The sequence below is a fragment of the Teleopsis dalmanni genome, chromosome 2 (genome assembly GCF_002237135.1).
Source record: "Teleopsis dalmanni isolate 2A chromosome 2, ASM223713v2, whole genome shotgun sequence".
Lineage (NCBI taxonomy): Eukaryota > Metazoa > Arthropoda > Insecta > Diptera > Diopsidae > Teleopsis > Teleopsis dalmanni.
Window position 1 is genome coordinate 93,232,847 of NC_051847.1, and position 9,887 is coordinate 93,242,733.

Genomic DNA, 9,887 nt, shown 5'->3' on the forward strand with positions numbered 1-9,887 from the left:
ACAACAGAAGCTTTATCAGTAGACACTCCCTTCGCTAGAGTCGTGTAGAATATGAATTAAAAATATTAAAAATGCAAAATGCATTGCCTTGAAGTCAATACAATTTATTACGAAATTTAACAAGTAACATAAAGATTTACAGACCTGAGCTGATTTTGTATGAATGCAGAAGAAAACGAGTTCAATAGAAATGTCTACTTCTGAACACATGTTAGACATGAGTTTGACTTATGAGTTTATAAATCTGATACACAAAATTCCGGTAAAGGTAACACTTCGAAAAAATTTAATAATAAAATTTATTAAAATGAGAGTGATCTCTTTCCATTTTTCAGAAAATTAAAAAGTTGAAAATGTTCTTTCAAAAAAAACGTTGATATCTTCATATGCTCTTAATATTAATATCTTATCTTAATATATAATATGCTCAGCTTTCGTTTTAATTTGAAAATATACATTATAAGTATACAGAATTTTATAAAATTTCAATGATTTAATCATCTCAGAAAAGAGATCTAAATTTTGGAAACCGTAATAAGTATGGTTAAAAGCTTTGATCGTACTTATACCTATATAGAAACAGTAAATAGTTTACGCAATACTGATGAGAGATAAAGTTTGCATATAGCAAAAGCTGATTCTGGAATTAAACAACTGTTTAATATTTTTTTTGCCATTTTAATAGAATGGTAGAAAATTAGCCAATAGATATAATGTTGATGACTAAGCAGTATTATAAAGAAAGAATAAATAAATGGTAAAGATATTTCAAGATATTAAAAGCAATGATAAACAATTTTTTTCAAATCGAATAAAAAATACATGAACATTTCTACATCGAAAAACAACAGAAAGATAGAATAATAGATAATAGAATAAACAATAAATATTTATGTATATGAAATGCTTTGAAGACTTTGAACAGCTGGTTCATTTTCTAGATAAATAAGAACAAAATGAGGTAATACGTTTAAAACCGAAACATTGTGGTAATGTCCGTACCAATATTCTGAAAAATAATGTTAACAATAAAATTAAAAACAATATAATAGATATACAATATAAGTTTCAGTTTGTTAAATAAATATTCTTTATAAAGTGCAGAGTCCATTTCGTGATAAGACTGACCAATTAAGTAAAAGCAACAACAAAGCATAAAGTTTTCCAGTAGTAGACATAATACAAATTGCAAACAAAATTAATAGAGAAAACTCTGTTGCAAAGATGGAAGGTTTTGAAAATGCCGGTAAAAACAATTTCAACCACTCCTTCATTCACACCTAGAGATATTTATATCTTTAATCATTTCAAATATTAAATGTGTGATCTTTCAGAATACTAATTAGCAAAAAAAACATGCAATTTAATTATATTGACGTAAACTAACAGGAGATTTGACATATTTAGTTGAACCTAAAAGAGATCTTATATATTTAGTTGAATTTAAAGGAGTATTATACATCATACTTGATGTTACAACTTGGTGCAACGTCGCTTACTATTACACGTCATACACTGCCGACACTATTTTCAATACTCCCCGACAAAAAAAAAAACAACAAATATAGTACATGTAAGCCGACAAAAATCGACGCACCAAGTATGATGTGTAATACACGCTTTATAGAGCACCGAACAGAGATTAGAATTAAATAAACTCAAATAGTATAATATATTCACACATAGTGGTTAATGCTACGACACAAAATACTAAACAATGTACCTCGACCGAAAGCTTACATGAAAAAAGCACATAGAAGTGAAAGCAACCCAATTGAAACTCAAACCACAAGAACTAATCTGGCTGATTAACAAGAACTCCAAACTTAATTCTCATAAAATGCAACTTTTGAATACAATAATAAACCCCACACAGACTTACGGAATTACACTCTGGAACTCTGCTTCTCTATCAAACATTGAATAATTTCAAACAGCTAATTCGAAAATCCTTTAGCAAATAGTGGGTGCCCCCTGATATATGAAAAACATAGAGATCATACATAGAGAAAAACGTAGAGATCTTCGTATTAACACAGTCAGAGATGTTATTGTCAGCAGCACACAAAAGTACAAAGTTTAACTCAGGTTTAATCACCTAAACCTACTTGCAAGCAATCTCATCCAAAGCACTGGAACCCAGCGACTCAAAAGGAACTATATAAACCCGGCTATTGAAGAATAACGCCCGACATTTAAACGAAATTGGATGAAGGTTTGACTAAGGACAATTTATGTATCAACAAAGTCGCTTTTAATATTGATGTCAATTATTTCAAATTTGGTTTAATATTAGAAGAGGCTTTCAAGTAATTCACACTTTGATTTTTTTTTTGCGTTACAAGCTTCCATTGTTGTTTTTATAGTCATCAAATAATGAGTATGAAAATGTCATTACATTTAAGACAATATTAAAGTTATAATTGATGTAAATTTAGTTAGTGTTGCCAGAATAATATAGTTAGAGTCAATTTCAAACTCGTTCTTACGAACAAGGTTAAGGGGGAAGTTCTCTTCTGAACTAGCTATTATAATATTTTATGCTATAACATTTATGTTGTTACGCATATCTAAACAGAGTCATTAATTATTTTATTATTTGTGTAACCTTCAATATAGTCAGAATTTTGTATCAAATTGTTGAAAACCATGGATTAGTATATATTTTTTTATTTTATTTTCTCAATAAATGGCACAAACTCAACTCCATTAAATTAAGCCTAAAAGTTAAGCAAGTTGAACATTAAGAATCAACTAAGTAAAGTTGTAAATTCAAACACACGTCCGAGCTGAACCCACAAAATAAAGACAAGGAAAGAATGACTATAATTATTTAAAATCAAGTATGCAGTGAAACTGGAAGACAGACTATGACTATATTAATTCGTCTACTTGAAGTCATCAGAGTTATATATGTTTTATAGAATTCTGAATCTTGTGTTACAAACATTCGGAGCATATGGTATGTGGTAGCATATATATACTTAGCATATGGTATGTGATAGGCATTACCAGCACTAAACCTTCTATATAAGTTGACGATCGTTTTTTTTGAGAAAATTGCCACTACTAGTTGTGGATAATAATTTTATATAGTGTTTCCACAGTCAAACGTACGAAAGTGATTAATATAAACATATCTAACATAAGCTATATCTAGTGCTTAATTTGGTTTTCATATGTAGAGCAAAATATTGTCAAAAACATTAACAGATATTTTCAGTTGACAAATAATTCTAATTTCTTTAATAATATTTAATTAATGTTTATTATTTGTTTAGAACTTTCTTTCTTATATATCTATTCTTATTCTTGAGGACCTTTCTTTTATACTATACGTAATAAATTGCTAATATACAATTATCGCCCAATGCTATATCTAGTGCTTAATTTGGTTTTCATATGTAGAGCAAAATATTGTCAAAAACATTGGTCAAGCTGTTATAACATAGAGTTAAAAGATATTAAGAACAAAGCTTAAAAAAAGTTTGACATTTCCATCCATTGATAGTTCTTTGCGTTAAAAATTGCTTAAAATAGTGAAGAACATTCTGATGCGACAGATCAAATGTGTAGTATAGTAGTTGTAGCAGATAACATTGTTAAGAATTGCAAAAAAAGACATTAGATACATATAATATATCTTCACAATTAATATCTACTGATCATTTCCAATAAATTAGCCTTATAAGAATACTAACAACAGTTTGATCTAAAAGAATTTAATTACTAAGTCAAAATAAATGTTATAGACGTTTTAAAACAAAGTGGTAATTTGAACACATGTTTTAAATTACTAATTGGTTGTATTTTTTATTAGAAACCACATAGGTACATGTTAAATAAGATTAATATCTAAAAACAGCTGTTTATGATCAAACAAGTTTCTTGAAAAATTACAAAAATTATTATAGATATTTGATAATACTTTTAACACATAAAATTCTTAATTAAAGACAACATTATATCAGCAAATATCTGCAGCAAAACTATGGAGAAAAAATACTTCTGCTATAAGAAGAGATCAGCACAAATTTACTGTAACGATTGGATGTTGTTTATAACGCAATTAATAATGTATTGAAATATAAAATTTAATTCAGATAAAAGTAAGCTGCGTGGGTAGAAGGCGGAGTGAATATGAACGAATACCAGAGAAACGAAAGGGCAGTTTGAAGTAGTAAAACTCGTACACATACATCTTAAATTTTGGGTGCTACATGTACTCCGTACTCGAAGCGCTGAAGTAAGCTGTTTACACTCGAGTTATTTACTTAAATACTTGAAATTTATTTATTTGACTTGTATTTGTATTTTTTTATACACATTTCGCAAGAGTTATAACATTTTCTATAGCCGCAGTTATTGACTTTGTATTTTTACACGCCATTGCTAATGTAATTAATAAATCTTATCAAAACTGTGGCAGGTATTAATGAAACTAACTCAACAACTCTTTTATTTAACGTGTTATAAGTATTATTTTTATATTTATATTTAAACTTTGGTCTTGCGTGGATATGAGAATCAAGAAAATTATAAAGTGGAGAGATCCAAAAATATATCTTTCACATTTTTCCGCAGAAGCACGTGTCATAAGCGCATGTTTTACACGTGTTTTGCTTGAACTCTAAACCGATGTGTAATTAAAAAAACAGTTGTTTTTAATTTTTTAATTATTATAATAAAATTACTATCTTTCATAACACAAAGTGTTTTCTCGCTTAAAGACAGCTTGCATTATCAAGTGTATAACCTTTTTATAGAGCATCTACGAAAACATTATTCATAAAACTAGATTTTTTATTTATAAAATATGTTAACCAGAAATGTAAATAAAATAATAATAGTAAAAAACACTTAATGGTAAAAAACACCCAGATAAAAACAGTATCTGTTTCTTGACAAAAAGCTATTTTGCATTTGAATACAAAAACTGGATTGTCTAGAAAAGTATAGCATTTACCAAGTGTTCGATTATTAGCGTAATTATAACTTATGACTCAGAACTGCGGATACTGTAAATACAGTGCGGCTCAGTGATTAAAAAAGTAATCAAAATTAACCAAAATCAAAATGCTATGATAATCTTATTGTTAGAAAAGCTACAACTATTAGGTGATAAAAAAAGTATCCCCTTTTTTCTGGTACATCTTATAACTCTGCAACTACAACTCTTAAGGAAGTGCCAGGAATAACTGGACGATCGCAAGTACACTGAATAGCACGACTTTGAAAAAGAAAATAGCACTTAAGAAAAAAAACAATGCAGAACAAAATATCCAGGTTTCTTAGGAAAGGAAGACAGGCGACATGGGTGTAGCGAAAGGGCATAATGCGAACTTCTACACTAAAAAGTGTTAATGCTCCTTTCCTCTAAATGTGATTCATTAATTTATATGCATGTAATCTGGTAATTGAAACCACATTTCGAATTTTAATGCCATAAAATTTTCTGTAGTAATGATATAACCATATACATTAAGTGAAACGTTATTTTTAATTAATTTAATTAAATAACTGTTTTTTAAATAAAGGCATTGCAAAAATTCTTCTGGTACCCTTCGTCTCGCTTTTTGATTACACCCATATCTCCCATTTATAGTGAAATGGCGAAACCAAGCAAGAGATTAATCAAACGAACTTTGGATTTTTTTATTATGTGATAATTTTTTAAAACAATTAATATTTTATTTTTTTAATATTGAAAATACTGAGGTCCACAACAATCTTATGGCAGAAAAACGCACGTACATGCTATTAAGTGAGCACTGTTTAATATGATGGTGCATCTGGTCTATAAATCGGAATCAAATGTAATCTACAGAAAATGTTTTACAGGAAACTAACCACTAAAACTATATTATTATTATTCATATCTTACAGGTTTTTCCATATATGTCTACATTAATGTCTTATTATTTTTTTCTTATTGAGACTATAGAATTTTAAATTTACTAGATTCTAGATTCAGCATCATGTATGGAAGCTAGTTCAAAATTAGATCAGAATCACGTACTTTAGTAAATGATTAAAGGAACTAGTACACACTTTATAGTGTACAATTGATTTTATTACAGGTTACAGTAAGTATAAACCATATAACAGTATTTTTCACTAATTACGAACTATACTACATATTTTTTATTATTAATATGTTATATTAATTATTACATACATTGAAAGATTGTAAGTCTTTATTAAATTCGCAAGTAACTGATTTTTATTATATTTACATTTTATTGAGTACATCTGTTCTTATATGGAATTCTGGTTTGTCATATTAAATGCAAAATGCACCGAACAGAGTATATTATCTTTTACGAGTTAAAAAGTAATGAAATGTATAATAGATTAAAGAGAGGAAACATTTCTCAATAACCATAAAAACCAAATTAGATAACATTTATAACTCATATATAAAAAATGGAGAATAGTACATGCCTTTAGCGCAACAGATCTGATAATATATTAAGAGAGAAGAAAATATATTAACATAATATATTTTAAACGGACACCGATAGGACCAGCAATCATCTCAAAAGTACTTTGTGTAAAAGACGAAAAGAAGGGATTTATAGCATGGTACTATATATGTCCACATATAAGAATTTTTATTCAATTATGTACGTTAGGAATAGATATTTGATACCATCTTTTACAATTAAAACGCTTTATACACCGTTTGTGACGAATAAGGTTGAGGTTTCAGTCCATTTGTTGCGCGAATGAGGTTGAAGTCCTAGATACTGCTAGATAATATAATACTTTATAGATTCATAGATATATGTTATGTATATGCATCGAAAAAAATGTTTTATTTCGTTTCTATCACGTTTTAATTAATATAATATTATTAATATAATAAATAATAATTACTTTTAATGGTTAATTGGATTTTAAAGCAAACATCAGTTAAAAATTTTTTTTGTTATACATATATATACAAAGGTTTAGTTGCTAATGGATTATAAAATATTTAAAAAAAAAATAAATCCAATTAACAGTAAGATGAAAAACAAGTTTATTTTTATATTTAATAATTTATATAAATTATAGCAAGATTGAAAAAAAATTATAATAAATCATGTATTCGAAATGTTTTTAATTGATTTATTAATTTATTGGCATGTTATTATCATATACAGAGAATAATTGTTTATACAATGATCTTTAAAAATATATAATAATTATTAGTATAGAAAATATATTAATATTTTTAATACAATGTTCAGGCAAATATTTTCTTTAAGAGGGTAATTAAATTAAGATGTTTAGAAACTGTTTACACTGTTCTAAATAAAGCATGTCATATCAATAGTTAAGCCGATTCCATCAATACCATAAGTTTTTAATAAGAATTTTAATTTTTCTTAATTTTATCTTAATTCTTATTAGAATTTCATATTTCACATAGTTGCATTTGCTAAAATTGCTATTGTATGAATTTTTTATTGAGTTACTACATAAATAATTCATCATTTATATATTTATTTTCTATGGTTCTTTTCTATTTAATTTTCTAATGATTAGTAAATGAAGTTATATCTTATATTGCTAAAGAATGTTAATGTTATATTAAATTTATTCTTAGCAATATAGATCCATACATGAAGAATTATGGTATGGAAAACTAATTATACAAGAAAACTAATTTTTATTTTAAATTTAGAGTCTATTGTGGAAACAGCATGAGTATTGATTTTATATTTTTAAATCGAAAATAATTAATTTAATCAATTAATTAAGATAAATTAATTAAAATAAATTAATTATTTTCGATATAAAAATATAAAATGGAATATCTTTGTGCACTTTTACCAAATAAACTTACTAAAAAATTTCAAAAACATATATATTTGAGCAATTTTAAACAAAAGATTTGCATTTGTAATATTAATTCATATTTATTTGGAATATATTTATTATTTTATTTATAGTTAAACTCAAAATAGTTTTTGAGTTAAACCGCGGTTACCGCTGAAATCGGCGCAACTACGAATAGAAAACACCAACCAACTGCAATAAGAGATGAAAACAAAAACACAAAATGTGACATGAAGAAAATAACAAAACAGCATAGGAAAAATTGGGAGAGTATGAGAGAGAAAGAGAGAGAGAGGGAGAGTGCAAAAAACAAAACAAAGACGAACAGTAGCAAATAGTAGCAAAAACGAAAAAATCAAAAAAAAATTTCGCAATGAAAAAATTGTTGTTTTTTTCTCTAATTGTTGTTAAGATGACGACATTTGGTTTTAACTTAAATAACAATGAATAAATTACTACCTTTTAGTTGTTTATTACGCAGAAATTCAGTATTTATTCTTAAAAAAACAGAAGTCGTACATATAAAACAGCAGCTTAATTATTTTATTTATTATTTTTAAATGCAATTTAGGAGGTAAAAGTAAAATTTTTTTAAAAACATTCACGCTTTCTCTTTACTTTTCTTTTTGACAGAGTATGAATTATGAATTGCGTGCATAGGTATTTTTAGCAATATAAATTTTTTTTAACTTTTTCTTTGCAATTTAAATTGCAACAATTCACTTTTTTATTTTAACACTTTAATAACTTATTTAAGTTACTTTTCAAAGCAACAAATTAGGCAACAACAAAGCACACAATATTCAGTTAGTGCTGTATTAAGCAATTTTCATGCGGGTAAACACACACTGGCACACTTTTGTGTGGCACAAGCGCAGAAACGAAACACCTTCATATTTTAGCTTGCAATTCACTTTATTTGCATTTCGTAACTTTATAACTTCAATTCATTAAAAAAAATTTGGTTGTTTTCAAATTTTAAAAATTTATTTCTCTTAAAACTCCACTGCAGCTAAAATATTATCCACATTAAAAACAATATACAATATCGCGAGCAGATTTATATGCACACATACGCAGACACTGTTTTTTTATTCAATGAATTTTACGTTATTTGGTTTATTCTAGTTATACTTTTTTATAGTTGTTAACAAAAAAGCAAACGTTTATAACTTTATACTTCGTTTCTTATTTCTTATTTCTCAACAACCCGTCAACACTCACAACCATCTGCAGTGTAGTCAGAAAACAGAATGAAGACTGAAGTAAACAAGAAAATTAACTTTGCATTGTATTTGCTCCGACCAAGCTGACCATCTTCTGATTTTTGCTTTCGTCTAAGCAAAATATACACTGTATAGAACTACTAAAAGTGTTATACTCTGAATTGTATAAGTGTGCTTCATGATTGCTTATATATTAATTTAAAATAAGATTTAAATAAAGAGTTTGAATATTTTCGCATAAATTATTAATAACTTTTTGTGTAGAATATAATATTATATCAAATGAGCTGTCAATATTTCAATAAATTATAAGATATGAAATGTATATGTCTAATATTAAATTATTATAACAGTTTTTTAGTTTTACTTAACGCGTGATTTTAGAATAAAACTTTATTAGATGGCTTTATCCATTCATTAAATTAAGTTTTAAAAATAAATTTTAATTATAAATTTATTCAATGAATTTATAAGCGAAAAAAAATTGTACCCAATTGACATATATATATAAATACAATGCATTATTAAAATATTATGAACCTATGAAAATGTTATTATAAATCTGCATATATGTATGAAACTACATAATATTTATGGTTTTAGTAGTCTGAGAAATAAGTACTTAAATAACATACAACAGCTACGTAAACATACAATTTATTGTTTTTATTTATTAATAAATAATATATATTTAAGTCTAATTTATTGGAAATTTTTATGTTAAAAATATATTTTCAGAACTAATAGTTTAAAGTAATAGTTCTACATCCTAATTAAAATTACTGTTATACAGTACAACACTAGAAAAATAAGCTGTGGTATAAGGTAATAACA